The sequence below is a fragment of the Papaver somniferum genome, chromosome 3, assembly GCF_003573695.1.
Source record: "Papaver somniferum cultivar HN1 chromosome 3, ASM357369v1, whole genome shotgun sequence".
Classification (NCBI taxonomy): Eukaryota; Viridiplantae; Streptophyta; class Magnoliopsida; order Ranunculales; family Papaveraceae; genus Papaver; species Papaver somniferum.
In genome coordinates this window covers 200,479,592-200,496,880 of record NC_039360.1, presented here as the reverse complement: position 1 = coordinate 200,496,880, position 17,289 = coordinate 200,479,592, and positions in this window count along the sequence as shown.

Genomic DNA, 17,289 nt, shown 5'->3' with positions numbered 1-17,289 from the left:
ACCAACCGTGGAATAACAGCTAACTCAGTGTTGTTCCCTAAATTCCTTTTATCACTGAGTACAGAAGCTCTCCAATACCAGATTCTATTCGTTTAAACCACCTAGTAGTAGCTCACTCAAGGTGTAATTTGGTCGAATGCTTTATCTTTTGTGAATTTACAGGTTGATCCTAATAGTTAGACTCTTACCTCAAGGTCCACTTGTTAGTGTTGTTTACACCCACAATCGTTCCACAGAATCCCTCTATAAGGTCTCGTGTTCTCTACTTGTGTAAAGGTTATTCGACGATTTCTTATCTCCTAACTCAATACTAGCAATAGATTAAATCAACCAATCAATTTAGTTGGCCGCCTAAAGAACCTATCAATCAATCATAAATATTCGTTATAATATAAACAAATTATAATTATATGAAGAACTTCAAAGTAGATTAATATAATAACTCAAATCTTGTTCACAACTTAGACTTCATCCTCAATAAATAGGTGTTTAGCTACTCATGGATGTAGAAACATCCATGATATACATATGAGAAAAGTTAAGAGATATCGTTACAATTGAAGAACCGCTCTGAAACCCTAGCTTTCGATCCGTGTGATGTTTCTTCTCTCCAAGCCTTCCAACTTTGTGACCTTTTTATGATGTTTCATTCATGAACTAATACCTCTTTATATAGGTTTACATTGCTTGTCCTTCAAGTATTTAGTTCGGTTCAAGAACCCGACCCGAAAACACGAAATAAGGACCCTAACCGTGAATTTTGGCCTTCCATGGGTATGCATACTTGCATTTCAGTTAAAATCCAGGGGAATAAGTATGCATACCCGTATGCATACTTGCTTGTCTTCGGTATTCAATAAAAAGCTTGTTTTGGCCACAGCCTCTTCGTCCGAATTCGGAATGACCTCATTCTTTTTGCATTCTTTTCCTATTTAAATTCTCTTAAAGATGGTGATAATAAATCCTGAATTTGAATGAATTAATCTCGGTTTTTGGCCCGTCTCTTGATTTTGAGCGATTTGCTCCTTTTCGTCTCACTTCTTCCACTTCTCGTGGACTTGGGCACTTGGATACCTGGAATTCTTCTCTTCTTAGATATTTTTAGAAATTTGTAGCTCATTTTTGAATGATTCACCTAATAGAGGAAAATAAGATAAAACAAGAGTAATAATACGAAAATATGCAAAAATAATAGCTAAAAAAAGTATGGAAAGGACACTAAAATTATATGAATTATGCACTTATCAATACTTTGATAAAGAACTATAGTCATGCTATAGATGATGCTTGTACTCTATGAAATAATGATATTGAAACTGTTACACATTTGTTCTTCCAATATCCTGTGGCAACACATGTCTGGTTTGGTTTGTCGCTTTAACATTTACTTAACTTTGATCTGGACTGGATTGAAGATTTATTTCTTGAATGGTATGATGATAGATTAGGGAAATCCTATTTTGATGTTAATTGGCCAAGTATAGGTGCAATAGTTATGTGGTGTATTTGGAAATTTAGATGTGATGTTGTAGATGGTGAAATTTGGATAAGGGGAAAAAGTGTCATTTCAACCCTATAGACAAAATTCAACTCTCATGGAAGATATTAATCCCTTGGCGCTCAAGGAATCCTTAGCCACGATTTGTAGTATATGTCCCCGCGAGACACTGCTGGTCGTGATGCCATGATTCCTAGCACACATCCTCGACGAGATATTGCTGGTCTTAGGTTCTGTAGAGCGTAAAACGTCCCCGGTAGACTTATGAACCAGAACGTCCACAATTCCAGCATGTATTCGCGAGACGTAGCTGGCCGTGACGCCGTGATTCCTAGCGTGCATCCTCGACGAGATACTGCTGGTCACGTAGGTTCTGTAGAGCGTAAAACGTCCCCGGTAGACTTATGAACCAGAACAACCACAATTCCAGTATGTATTCGCGAGACGCGTCTGATTGTGATGCCATGATTCATACTATACATCCTCAACGAGATGATTCTAGTCATGTAGGCTTTGTAGATGCGTAAATACGTCCAGGACGGACTTATGACCCAGAGCAGAGATTTGCATATCTCCTGTAAGCACGACTCACCCTATTTGAGATCAAGAAGTGATTCCTAGCATATCATCGCGAGATACACTTGTCATGTCTGCTCTAAGATTTGACTTGACTTACTGAGGTTTCCGAATAACTCCTAGGACATCCCCACGAGATACGCTGGTTATTCTGCCTTTGGGCCCTTTTGACAGACTCCTAGAGCATCCTTTCGGGATACACTGGTCTTGTTGTCCCATCATATGGACACACAGTTGATTCCTAGCACATCTCTACAAGATACGCTGGTCAAAGACAAGTGAGCCAAAGTCTCGCAGAGGCATTAATTGGACGTACAAAACCTTTTCTCTCTCTCCAGGACGAGTCCCATCTGACCATAGAGAGATTCAGATCCGTTAAGAAAATCTTCAGGGAGATTTTGATTCGTCTGCAAAATCTCAGAGAGATTCAAATATCTCCTCAAAATCTCATGCGGCACATGCCTTACCTAGTGCTCAAGCCTATTTCTCAGCCTGTCAAATACACTCACGGCTAGTAAATTGAGTCTGAATTATACATGTCTATCCAAAAACGTGGATAAGCTCTCTTGAGCTCCGCGTGCTCAACAAAGGGACCCACAAACAATTATACGGTCTTCACATGACATATGTAACCGGCTACGGAGAGAGGGATATCAGCCTCACGTCCTCTCAAAATCTGCACACGATTCCTGAGGAGTTCCATGCCTTTTCACGTGACTCATCCTAGTCATTCTCACAAATCAGAGAATATCTCTCTATCTTGTCCAACTAGGCTAAAGAGAATATTTATATCTCAACACATCATCACAAAGGCTGACTCAACTTCACACAAATTGTGGATAATAATTAGGGTTTTGATCTGCGCTCTACGACACGTGTGAGAAATACCCGGCTTATTTATCACCGCAGAAGAGAGTAAAGGCGGTTGAATAATGAGATAAACTCAACCTAGTTTATCCCTATTCCTGAAGAGACCGGAGAATTGTTCCATACGGCACAGAAAGTGATCCTTATCTTCACAGACTTGAGATTAGAGAATTCAACTATAAATATGTCATCTATTTTCCAAGCTACTATCATATTTCTCATAACCTCTCAGAGTACTTCTTCTTTAAACCCTAGAATTCTCTGATCTCTTTCTTCATTTGCTTCCCTCCCTAAGACCATCCCTAAATCTCCATCCCTGAGACTGAAGCATCCTTTGAACGACCACTGTGCGTGGTTAAGGCGAAGACTGTTCGTGCTCAACCTCCCGAAACTCTCTTTCAAAACCCTAAAATCCCATCTCTAGCCTCTCACCATTTTAGGTAACTACATTTTGGCGACCACAGCGGGAGGCTATTCACTCAGTTACAGATCTAAATCATGGTCAGTATTAGGAAGGAAGCTTTCCACCAATCCAAACATAAAAACGTTCCATTGGTTCAGTCTCTGTAAACCCAGATTTAGTCGAGAGAGTTATCCCTACCAGTACTTTTCCCTCTCGGACTAATTTTCGAACTTAGTGAACATTTTAATGGCATTCTAGATCGTCTGAATATCTTCGTTCATAAAAAAATACCCAAGTAACCTGTTTTCACGAAAATATATTGTTGATGCTTGAAAACGTTGGATAAGGACCAAGGAGAACTCCCGAAGACTCAACAGAATCTTGCAAAATCTCATATCGACATCCAGAATTATCTGAAAACGCCTTTAGAGTTACCAGTAGGGATAGATCCAACAAATCTAAATCGAGTACACGTTTCCTAAAGAAGAAGTACTAAAGCTGCTGAGAATAGCGCTGACGGGATCTTGCCTGCAATCGACCTCACCGGAGATAATAAAACTCATTACGAACGCGACAGAGCAAAGGAGCAACCATCCAGCCGACCTTACACTATCAAGGACCTCAAGGACCAGATGACGCTCTAAACTTGGAGATTCTGACGAATATTTGCTCCAAAATTCGTTTAGGTCAAGGTCCCTCAACCTGATCACAGGGGATTCAAGAAGTGTACTTCGCTTTACTATTTTACTTATATCTCTTTCATTATGTATCAGAATGACCTAGTTATTTTTCTGTCGGATTTACAGGGTAAACTTAGCGGAAACTTCGAAAGGTTCCAAAAAATTCGTGACCTAGACAAAATGTTTGCAGAGCCACATAAGGTCAAAATCGCCATCTGAGATGCAGCTTTCGTGTTTCAGAGGATCATGACCAGAACGCGACAAAGTATAAGATGAGACTAGCTTCCAAGATATTGCTCGGCCATATCTCATACTTATATGAAGATTCAAATCCGCCGGTCGATATGCTATATCTCAACACCCGTCCCTCAGAAAGAAAAGGAGTCCTAGCAATTGTACGACTAGTCTCAATAAGCCTCCATCTCGGCTACACCAACGATTATCCAGTATCATTTTCCGATGGGACCTCAGTTCACCCAAGAAGGAGAAGAAGAATATCTTCGCACCTGAACCTACCAAGGGAAAAGAAATCTGAAGCGCCAGCAATTCAGATAAAACTCCGTTACTCGACATACAGCTACAACCAGCTACGGCCAGTGAAATAAAACAAGAGAAGGATCCAAGACCATAGCTTCCGGATACACGTTAATAATTCAAGCGCATACTAGCAGTTCCATCGGTCAAAGTCTCTTCTATCGAGAAAATCCAATTGACGGGTTATTCCATAAGTCAGGCTCAGACGCGATGAGAGAAGGACAAGATATGACGATCACGTACAATTTCCTTATGTCAAAAAACGACTCCTCCACGTGGAGAATTACCTAGCAAATTCCTATAGAACTCTTATTTCAATAAAACAAACAAAAATTGACTACGCAGTTGGACCTGCATGAATCTATTACCCTAATTGTACCAGAAGGCATATACTACTCTCAAGTTCGGTTGAGCATCCTCCCAAAAGAAGAGTAAATCTCAACAGATAATTTTACTACATAAGTTCACATGAATCCTTGTCAAGACACCTTGTAGAGGCGGAACAACAACTTCATCTTGTACACAAAGACACATGCGGCAGTATCTCGACATGACTCTCCACAGACGTCTCCAGCCCACAGATTATCACTTGCACGCCTTAAAGACTCAATGTCGTACGATACAAGGGTCTAACTTCATTTTCCAAACATCCCGAGTAAATGGGAATCCCTAGTCTTATATCAATTTGGGGATTAGCGGAGAATCGTGCGTCACATATCTGCATGGCCAATAGGAGGTGGCCCAGACATCCAGTTTTCATATAATAGATTTAGAAACGATCAGAGCAGGAGTCTCAAACGATCGGGACACATCAAGACCATTCAACTCCCCAAAACCACAACACAACATGCTATTACTTGGGATTAGGTGATTAGAGATCGACCTTTAAAATCGTGAAGGGGACTTATCTCGAGAAATCTCGCATCTCTCTCTGATCTCGTCGAATTCTTCTCCATCAGCATCTTTTATGTACTCAACAATTGCATCTATGTCCTGGATCCTGACTAAAGATAAGATGTTTTAGGGTTGTTTACACGTGTAACATGACTATATCAAGTAGAAAAAGCATTCAAATTATCCCTCGACAATAATCGCACGCAGGAGACAAACTAAGGTTTGCAATCGGTTTGAGGAGGAGTATATAGTTTCCACTCTACTCAGAAGCGACTCATACTTTAGTCACATAACTTGACGAACTGAGACAAATGGGTAGAGAATTCGACAACACGCCCTTGATGAAAAATATTCGTCTATTTCTCTCCTACCATGTGTTAAAAGGGAATGATATTTCGAAATATGGTTCAAGACATATCATCAAAACACTTGAAGGAATATATAACTCTTATAAATCCATATATTTTCGAGTTCAACTTCACGTGGACTTATCACCTGAAGACAGTCTCCAGATCTTAATATTTTCTCTATAATATATGAAAGGCATGTCTTTTCTGTGTGATAGTTGGGGTCAACCACTGAAATCGGACATCAAACGAAGTTTCTACAACCTCTGGAGTGAAGATCGCGCAAGGAAGGACTTCCTATTACGAATTTTACTTAGGGTTTTCACCTACTCGCATATGCAACAGAGCCAGCTAGGGTTTGCACAAATTAAGAACTCATTAGGGTCTTCTTCCTTTACCAGATGCATACGGAAAAGGTCTAGAAAAGGAAAATATCAACCCTAAAGAACAGAGGCCCCTAAATAAAATCTTTTGCTTCATGTTCATTTGCTTCACTTTGGCATCTGCATCTCGAGCCGCCTGCTTAGCATGTTCCACCTCTTTATCTACCATGCTCTATTCCAGATTAAGAAATTCTCTAAAATACAAGGACCTGGATTCAACTCACCAAGACGGATCCTGACAGAATTGAGCCACTCGCAACCACCTCATATTGAAAGCAAAGATTCTCACGGGTTGTCACCAAGTTTCCCAGGTTTACAAGATCATCAGAAGCAAGATCGTTGGGAGTCATCATTCTCACGATATAATTCTTCGCCCGCCTCATCCGCATTCAACCAATATTGAACTCGTTCTTACCATGAAGAGTACTCTACAAACAAAGAGAAGATCAAATAAGGCTGCAAAGTTCAAACTACATAAGTTAAAATCACGGGAGAAACAACATAGGACTATGGTTTGATTTACATGAAGATCGGTCTTTTCCCCTAAAACCTTGTCCTCATACATTCCCTTCAAGCTTTGTCACACCTAATCTCTTCAAGCCTTGTCTTCTCCTAATCCCTTCAAGTATACCCTTATACTTAGAGATACTACCCTTATTTCAATACTAAGAAATCCACTTCTCCGAGGATAATCATAGGTTTCATTCAAACCCATATTCCTCAAAGAGCCACAGAAAATACGTTTTGTATAACAAAGGGTAAAACGTATAAGCACGCCACTGACACTTTTTTGTCTCAAGGGGATCAAATTCACGACCTATAACAACGTAAGGAAGGTTAATTAGGTCATAACACTCCAAGGGGTAGTTTCTTAAGAGTCTCAATGCATCAAGGCTTCAAACACAACAAAGACTCCTTTGGAAAGGAGACTTGAAAACTGATGACAATGCATAAGGAATTTCAGGGTGCTTGATAAAAACATGTTCCCATATGTCTTCTCAAAAACATATAAAAAGGGCGCCTCAAACGGACAAACAATCAAGGAGATGTGGTCCCAACACCAAAGTAAGTGCAATCTGAAAAACTCCTGAAATTTTATACGGGATTTCTGAAGTCAAAAGTATACACGGATTTGATTAGCCAAACGAACTCGGAATCAAGTCATTCTTTTTTCATTAGAAAACCTATTCTTTTTTGTTTCAAATTTGGGGTCGGGGACTCAAATCAGAGTGCGTATGAAGAGTTTACAGCCAATCTCCCTAAGTGTCTCAAATCTGAAGTTTTTTGACGAACACCTAAACAAAGTGAATCCTTGACAAATATGACTACTTCTATTCATTCAGTGGTCGAAGGAATATGAATATATTATCAAGGAGGTATAAATATCAAGACTTACCGAAGATTACCTATGGAGAACAAAGGATGTATATCTACATCAACAAACTCAAGATCATAAGTAATTATGTTAACTTCTATGTCATCAGTTTGAAGATTAGTATCACTTTGAAAGAAGAACAAGGTTACCGTCTATGCAAAAGGAAGATGCTATCACCCAGCGCTCCATTATTAATAAATCAACTAAAGTACACCAAACATGAAACGTTAGCACGCGAATTTCCTTCAGAGTGCAATATAAATCCTACTTCAAATAAAAGGATGAATCTCACTTGAACAAGGAACCCAACTTACAAAAAGAGTCAAGGACATGTTCTAATTGTTCCTATCCTTACCCAAGTAAATCACAATTCAAGCCGAAGTTTCTCCACCTCCTTGAACGCAGACTTATCAAGAACAGAAAAAAGACAGAAGTAAACAAAGAAGTGCCCCTAGTTCGATATTTTGGCTATTTTAAAGAAAAGGGGATTCGGCTAAGAGAAGTGATCAAGTTCTTATCCAATCATGGAACCATACCCATACACATGGTTTTCAAGTTACCTCAGCCTTCAATGCTTCAAGCCAAGCAAGGAAAGGAGTTTTAAGAGAATGCAAAGGAATTCTACTGTGAATAAAATTCGTGGAACATACTGGACCGATTTATAAACCTAGTACACGTCTAAAATACTTCTATTTTAAATTTTATTTCAAAAGGGAAGCCTTGAAGCAAAAGGAAAAAGATTTGGAGTTAAAAGAGGAAATTAGAGGAATTTGGATCAAATAAGGAAACCAAGGTCTTTTCTACTTCTAAATTTTCCCCAAACCGTGGATAAGCCATTTTAATGCGTTAGGATGCTCTCCTAGAATAGAGGGAGGTGATTTGTTCTCTCAGAATTTTTTCAGACGGATCAAAGTCGAAGAGAATTAGGGTTTTGGCGAAAAAGTCCTAATTTCGAGAATTTTGTGAAAAGGGGATTTGTTCTAAAAGAGAGGGGACCGAGCCTATACCATTATCTTAGACGGTTCTATAAGACTCTATCAATCCATTTTAGCTCATTTATCTTCAACAAAAACGAGCTCATAAGGGATTTTGACCAAAATACCCTTATATTGTAGTTTTGAGTATTTTCAAAGGAGAAAGCCTTATACAGCTAGAAACCGACCAAGCTCCAATATACTCATTCTAAAGGACTCGTGCACGTGAATATTGAGTTCTATAAGTGTCCGAAGAAGAATGGGATTGAAACGGAATCCAGAAAAGCAGAATTTCAGGGAAAATCAAGGGAATCTGGCTCAAAACACGGAATTCGGGTTCTTGATTTCCAAAAGCAGAACCAGATACGCGCCAATACATCTTTCAAGATGTGAATATTCTTAGGGAGGATCCATATTTATTTCATGCCAAAAAAAAATAATCAGACTCATATTGGTTTTGACAAAAATACCCTTGGTTTCAAAGATATGCATTCTCTCAGAATAGGGGTGTCTAGTTGGTATAAGGAATTGAACAAGTTATCAACATGTAAGGTGCCGACCCCACAAGATATATTCACGCCTTCCAAGCCTTTTCAATCCTTTCTAGAGTGTCTAGAGGAGTCAGACGCGAAGAAAATAGAAATTAGGGTACAATACAAGCATAGATTCATAATATGGAATATGGACTCTGTTACTTCAAAAGTAAGTGTCCATATTTTATCACGGCCCTTCACCAACATCAAGGCCATCCAGGAACCGCTCAAGAAAGTTCTCTCTTCCCCACATGCTCGCCTATTCATAAACTCAAGGATGCACAAAGGGAGAAAATTAGGGTTTTGGCCAAGTAAACCCTAATTAACAAATTCCATTCGTTCAAGATGGAAAATTTTGTCTCATCAAGACTTAATTATCAAGTCATTAATTTCCAACACAAAGTCCCAGGAAATCCTAAGGTCCAGAATCGATTCCAAGATCAGAGTCATAACAATCGAAGGCTAAATATCAAATCGGGGATTCTACAGGTCTAAAAGGACGAACAAACTGAAATTGCATGTGAATGGTTAGTTATCATCTATATACTCATCATAGAATAATCAAGGTTCCACTCTGAGTAGTGGACTTAATGTAGATGGTGAAATTTGGATAAGGGGCAAAAGTGTCATTTCAACCCTATAAACAAAATTCAACTCTCACGGGAGATATTAAGCCCTTGGCCCTCAAGGAATCCTTAGCCACGATTTCTAGTATACGTCCCCGCGAGACACTGTTGGTCGTGATGCCGTGATTCCTAGCGCACATCCTCGACAACATATTGCTGGTCACGTAGGTTCTATAGAGCGTAAAACGTCCCCGTTAGACATATGAACCAGAACAGCCACAATTCCAGCATGTCTTCCCGGGACGTAGATGATTGTGATGCCATGATTCCTAGTTTACATCCTCAATGAGATGTTGTTGGTCATGTAGGTTCTGTAGATGCGTAAATACGTCCCCAGCGGACTTATGACCCAGAGCGGAGATTTGAATATCTCCTGTAAGCACGACTCACCCTATTTGAGATCAATGACTGATTCCTAGTACATCATCGCAAGATACACTGGTCATGTCTGCTCTAGGCTCTGACTCGACTTACTGAGGTTTCCGAATAACTCCTAAGACATCCCCGCGAGATACGCTGGTTATTCTGCCTCCGGGCCCTTTCGATAGACTCCTTGAACATCCTTTCGGGATACACTGGTCTTTGTGGCCCATCATATACATACACAGTTGATTCCTAGCACATCTCTGCAAGATACGTTGGTCAAAGACAAGTGAGCCAAAGTCTCGCAGATGCATTAATTGGGCATACAAAGAGTTTTTTCTCTCTCCAGGATGAGTCCCAGCTGACCATAGAGAGATTCGGATCCGTTAAAAAAATCTTCGGAGAGATTTTGATCCATCTGCAAAATCTCGGAGAGATTTAAATCTCTTTGCAAAATCATAGAGAGATTTTGATCCGTCTGCAAAATCTCCGAGAGATTTAAATCTCTCTGTAAAATCACTGAGAGATTTTGATCCGTCTGCAAAATCTCGGAGATATTCAAATCTCTATGCAAAATCTCGGAGAGATTCAAATCTCTCCTCAAAATCTCGCGCGGCACACGCCTTACCTAGTTTTCAAGCCTATTTCTGAGCCTCTCAAATACACTCACGTCTAGTAAATTGAGATTGAATTATACATGTCTATCCAAAAACGTGGATAAGCTCTCTTGAGCTCCGTGTGCTCAACAAAGGGACCCACAAACAATAATACGGTCTTCAGATGACATATGTGACCGGCTATGGAGAGAGGGATATCAGTCGCAGCTCCTCTCACATCTACACACGATTCCTGAGGAATTCCATGCCTTTTCACGTGACTCATCCTAGTCATTCTCACAAATCAGAGAATATCTCTCTATCCTGTCCAACTCGGCTAAAGAGAATATTTATATATCAACACATCATCACAAAGGCTGACTCAGCTTCACACAAATGGGGGATAACAATTAGGGTTTTGATCTGCGATCTACGACACGTGTGAGAAATACCCGGCTTATTTCTCACCGCAGAAGAGAGTAAAGGCGGTGGAATAATGAGATAAACTCAACCTAGTTTATCTCTATTCCTGAAGAGACCGGAAAATTGTTCTGCACGACAAGAAAGCAATCCTTATCTTCACCGACTTGAGATTAGAGAATTCAGCTATAAATATGTCATCTATTTTCCAAGCTATTATCATCCTTCTCATAACCTCTCAGACTAATTCTTCTTCAAACCCTAGAATTCTTTGATCTCTATCTTCATCTTCTTCCCTCCCTAAGACCAGGGCTAAATCTCCATCCATGTGACTGAAGCAGCCTTTGAACGGCCATTGTGCGTGGTTTAGGCGAAGGATGTTCGTGCTCAACCTCCCGAAACTCACTTTCAAAACCCTAGAATCCCATCTCTAGCCTCTCACCGATTTTAGGTAACTACAGATGTGGTTTTCAGTAAAGTTATTATTAATCTAGATAAAATCATCCGAGATTCAAAAAGAATGATACACACTTATATAATCCCACTTTGAAGGTTCTAGAGGCTAATAAGGAATAAAATTTCCTATTAATCTGGTGGATCATTGTCTATTTATTGATAGTTATTTCAAGGATTTTAACATGGGTGTTGGCATGATTCTGTGTGATAATGCAGGAACAATAATTCAATCGCGTTCGGACTTTCGGATGGTTTCTGATGTAGTCGGTGCTGAGGCGACTGCACGTTTTTTGGCTATCTCCTGGGCGAAGGAGATCAATCTTTCCAAAGTCATGTTCATCAGTGACTGTCTTCAAGTAATGAACTTTGTTAATGGAGATAGCATTAGTGTCGAGTGGAGATGCAAGGATATTTTGGTGGACTGCATATTTTTACTCTTGTGTAGTAATAACTTTAAGGTTGTATATATTAAATGTACCAAAAAAAAAAAACTAGTTGATCGGATGCACGCCGAGCTAGGAAGTATTGTATTAAGGAAGTCTGGGTCTATTTTCCTTATTTTTTGAACAATCTGGTCAGGAATGAAACCTTGTTGAATGCTTGTAATTCTTTTTTAAGTTAATATATAGTTGGGTGTTTTCACAGCAAAAAAAATGTCTTTTAAAGCAACTCAAAATAACAAGCGTTAAGCCGTCAACCGTTTTATTTGTTTATTAATTTTTAGTTTTAAAAAAGTTTTTTTTGACTGTGTACCTTTGTAGAGGGCAACAAAGAAAAGAATTGATGATTAAAGGCATCAAGTGATGAATTTATTTGATTAAACAAAAATCAAAATTTGTACAGAATATAGGAGAAGAATTTCAAAATCATCAAAACGGGTTCCATAGGAAAAAATAAATTGTGATCCGTGAAGAAAGGTGGACTCTACAGAAATGATCATTGCTGCAAGTATAAGGGTAATAAAGGAATAAATATTTTGTGATTATTATGTTTTCATTCTACCGGAATTCTTATAGAACCAACAGAAATGTTACGAAATTAATAATAAAAAAAGTACAACTCATTAATGCTTATCTTATATACCGGTATATAAGATTAAATGATCCAAAAAAATAAATTTTTATCGACGAAAAGGTTAAATCTCATAAATCAAGAGATATACAATAAGCTTAGTATTTTATTTTTATCGAAAACATTACAATACTTGGTTTTTAAAAATTTTGTTGTTAATGTGCGGTCATATGTTGTACTCTTGATTCTTGCTTCTTTTGCTAACGTATCCGCTGCTGAATTATGAATTCTGCTAATATATCTTATTTGGAGATTTTTTTTTAGAATTGCTTCAACTTTTATCCTTGTGTTTTCAACTTCCCAAAAAATGTCCTTATAATTCTTATTAATAAAATCGGTTAGGACTTTGAAATCTGTGTTAATTAACACATTTGATAGAATATTATTTCTTAACCAAGAGATAGTTTTTTTCTTCTGCATGAACTGTTGTCAATGTTTTTTCCGAACCCGATGAGATATGCATAAACTCCTCTTGATCTAATGAATATAGAATAAACGTGAAGTCATTTATAAGTTTTCTTTCTTGAAAGTTGTGTCTATAAATATTATCCAATCCTTGTTTATGGATGCCCAATTGTGTTTTCTAAAATTTCCACTATGAGATCATATAGGAATCTTTGGAGAAGTTTTGGATGATGATGATTGTGAAAACTTATTAATCCGCTCTATCAGGCTTGTCGGATTAGGATCTGATTTTTAAAACACCATTGAGCTTTTATGTTCCCAAATAAACCAGAGAATGGTAGCAATTTTATCCAAAACTGGTGAGAGATTCGGATCCGCAATCCAGTTATTGACCCAATTACTTATCAAGTCTAAGTAGGTTGAAGAGTTAATATGGTTTAAGGATAATTCAGACCAAATATCTCTTGCGACAGGGCAGAACCTGAAGGAAGGTTATTCATTTTCTTAAACTTGAGAATTCCACATCTGACAGTCTGAAAGAGATAGTACAAATATGAGATGATAGTCTACTAGAAGTTGGTAGAGCTTTCTGGATTAATTTCCAAATGAATAATCTAACTCTAGAAATTGTTAATTCTTCATTTTTTTTCCATGGAAAATTAAACATATTATCGTTCTCTTGCTCCTGATTCATAAGAAAGTAATAAATATTCTTCGCTGAAAATACTCCTGACGAATGATGCCTCCATTTGATTTTATCTTTTTCCCTGCTATGTGTCAAATTATAAGAATTTTTTCTTTAATGTCTGGGGGGAAAATTCGTCTAATTTTTCTTGATCCCAATTATATTTTGGTGTTATTAACTCTTGAACCAATTTTTGAATTTTCTTTACCCTGTCAGACGGTTTTGTATGTCGGCGTTAAGCTCCATTTTTAAGTTGCCAATCGAAATTACCTTTAATAAGTTTCAATCATTTTTGAATGCTAGTCCAAATCCAAGAAAGGTTAGAAGTTCTAAAGAATTCTCTAGAGAATTTGAGTTTGAGAAATATTTGGCTTTTATAAGTTGAACCCATAATTGATCTGGTTCAGAGATGAGTCTACTAGCTATTTTAGTGAGAAGAGCTAAATTGAATTGATGTGGATTTTTAATTCCTAACACCCCTTGAGAAATGGTCTTGCAGATACCAACCCGAGATTTTATGAAGCCCCATTGTCTCCTTTTAATCTTTTCTGATTGATTTAAGGTTTCTTTGACAGAGCAAGGGCTTGCATTTGATATGTCGGGTAGGCTTAAAGAATAGATTTTATTAGCACCGTCTATGCCGCCTGAGAGAGAATTTAGATTTCCAACCTTGTATGGCGGAGTAATATCTTTGTAGCAGAGGTTCAAAGTGTTCTTTTACATTCTTGTTAAAAAAAGAGTAGGGGTGCCAAAATATCTATCATTTTTAGTCATCAGCGGAAAATTTAGGATTTTTGCAATTATTTTTCCATGTCTAGGATAGATTCTGGGGATAAAGTAAACCCATATTTTTATAGATTTACTATTTGACCCGTTATGTATCCTAAAATGGACAAGATGTCTAATAATTTTTTAGCTTCTCCCAAATCCGCTTTCATGAATAAAAAACAGTCATCTGCGGAAAAGATGTGGGATATATTCGGGGCATTTCTATTGATTTTAAGCCATGTGAGTTTTTCTTTTCCGTAGTTGCTTTTTCAGAAGTCTGGACAGGATTTCCATGCAGATTAGAAATAGGTAAGTAGAGAAAGGATCTCATTGTCTTAATCCTCTAGAATTTTTGAATTTTGGGCCCGAAGAGTCATTGGGGAGAATGGAAAAGGAGGTGCTTGATATATATTACATAATAAGGTTTACCCGTGAAGAATTGAAACCAAAGGATAACTGGGCCTTTTCAATGAAAATACCCTCCACCCTATTGAATGTTTTAGAAGGATCTAATTTAAGGGATAAAAAACCCAGTTTATCTTTGGAGATTTTCATCGAGTGTAGAATTCCATGTGCTATGATAATATTATCAGTTATTTGTCTAGTGATGAGGGTCATAGGTTCAATCAAATTAGTGATCGTATTTCCACTCAGTTATAAATAATATAATGGAAGTCAAGTTTGTTCCCACAAAGAGCAGGGAGTTTTAGTTGTCAAAAAGATCACAAGGGGATTTTCGTTTTAGATTCTTTTTAAATTAAACAAAGTAAATAAGAAAGCAACTAAAATTGAGTTGTAAGCACTAGGGGGAGAGATGATCCAGGAATCCTTCTTTGTTACTAAATTTTCGTCAAAGTAGTATATTCATTGACTCGTCACTATCACCAACCGTAGAATAACAGTTACGCCTGGTTATCCCCAAGATTATTTAAATCACGGGACAACATGTACACTTAGTTGTCATATTCTATCTGTCTGAACCACCTTGAGTTACGCTTAAAAAATGTAATTCGGTCGAATGCTTTATGGTTTGTGAATTTGGGTTTTAATCCTAGTAGTTAGACTCAGTACTCTAAGGTCTACTTGCTAGTGTTGTGTTTAGACACGATTGCTTTACAAAATCCCTCTGCAAGGTCTCATGTTTTCTACTTGTATAGGGAATTATTCAAGAATTACAGATAATTCAAACCCTTGCTAGCATTAGATAAAATCAACAAATTAATTCAGTTGGCCACCTAAATAATCTATCAATCAATTATAAACGCTCTTAATAGTAAACACCAACGACAATAATATGAAGAAATCAAAACATATTCATACACTAAATCAAATCATATTTAGAACTTAGAATTTATCCTCAATCAATTGGTATTTGGATACTCATGGATGTAATAGCATCCAAGTTATACATATAAGAAAAGCGAAAATATATCAGTACGATTGATGAGAACCGCTCTGAAACCCTAGCTTTTAGTCTGTTGTGTTGTTTCTCCTCTCCAAGATTGCAAACTAATGTAAAAGACGACCTCTTAATGTATTCGGGTTCTCCTTATATAGTACCCACGAAATCTAGGGCTTAGAATCCTTTTTTGAACGGGTTTCACACGTAAGTTTCCCTGAGTTTATCTACGGATGGGTTTCCTAACCCTAAGTCCTTCTGAGTTTGTCTATGGTCGGGTTTCCCAACCGCATGTGCTTCTGAATCTCCTCCTTTGTCTTCTTTCACCATTTTGGCAATAATTTCTTCATCCGACGTCTGATTAATCTCATTCTTTTTGCGTTGCCTTCGTATAGTCATCTTTTACAAGATGGTGTTTTCAAATTCTTGTGATTTCTTCATTTGCACTTACGGTGGGGTTAGAAGTGCTTTCCAAACGTAAGAGCCCCTGGATTTTTATACGGCTTGAAATCCCCCCATTACCCTGACTGACTCTTCTCATAAATCTAGTTCTTCTAAGGTTGGGATAAGGTGATTTCCCAACCGTAACTCTGCAATTTTGAGTTCAAAACTTAACACCTTAAAGCCATGGCTATTAATTACAGGTTAGTTTAGTCATAATGTGTTATACATAAGAGAAGTATGATCGTTCTAAAATGATTTGAGGGTTTTATGTTCAGACCCTAGGATTGATTCAATAATGTTTGTTTTCCATGTACGATGCATTTGGCATGGTAGTCGTTAAAGGATTCATATTGCATTCACACAAGAAATATGGCTAGGGAACGTATTCGAATTTGTAATTCTTAGAGGATTCAAATTATATCCAGGCAGCCACCTTACTCGATTATGGCAGGTTTAACAATCCTTTATGTGTTTTTAGAAATTTGGTACAAAACTAATCCGGATTAGTTAGTTGATGATATCAATTTTATAGGTCTTTTGAGGAGTTCTTAGAAACACAAAAATCCAGGCTTTAGCAGCATAAATAATATTTATTTTTTTCCTTAAATCTGCAGATTAATATTATGCTTGCATAATCTTGTCAATGATATACACTAAAGTGATGATTTTGATGCTTATTTTTTGTAATACTCATATAGTAGAATTAGCATCCATAATTAAATCGTCAAAAGTTGTACTTTTTTCCCTTCGTTTCAGGTTTTGTCCTATATGGTTTTTCCTGACAAGGTTTTAACGAGGCAACATCTTGCTGACGTTAAATTTTTATCCAAGATGTTGAAATTTTGCGCTTTTTCCTTCGACCATATAATTTTTCCGGTTGGCTTTTCAATGGCAAGGATTTAGTGAGTCAATTTAAGTCAACATGTTTTACTGAGGCGATTTAATTCAATATGGTGGTCATCCAAGGGGGACTTGCATTAATTTTGGTTATT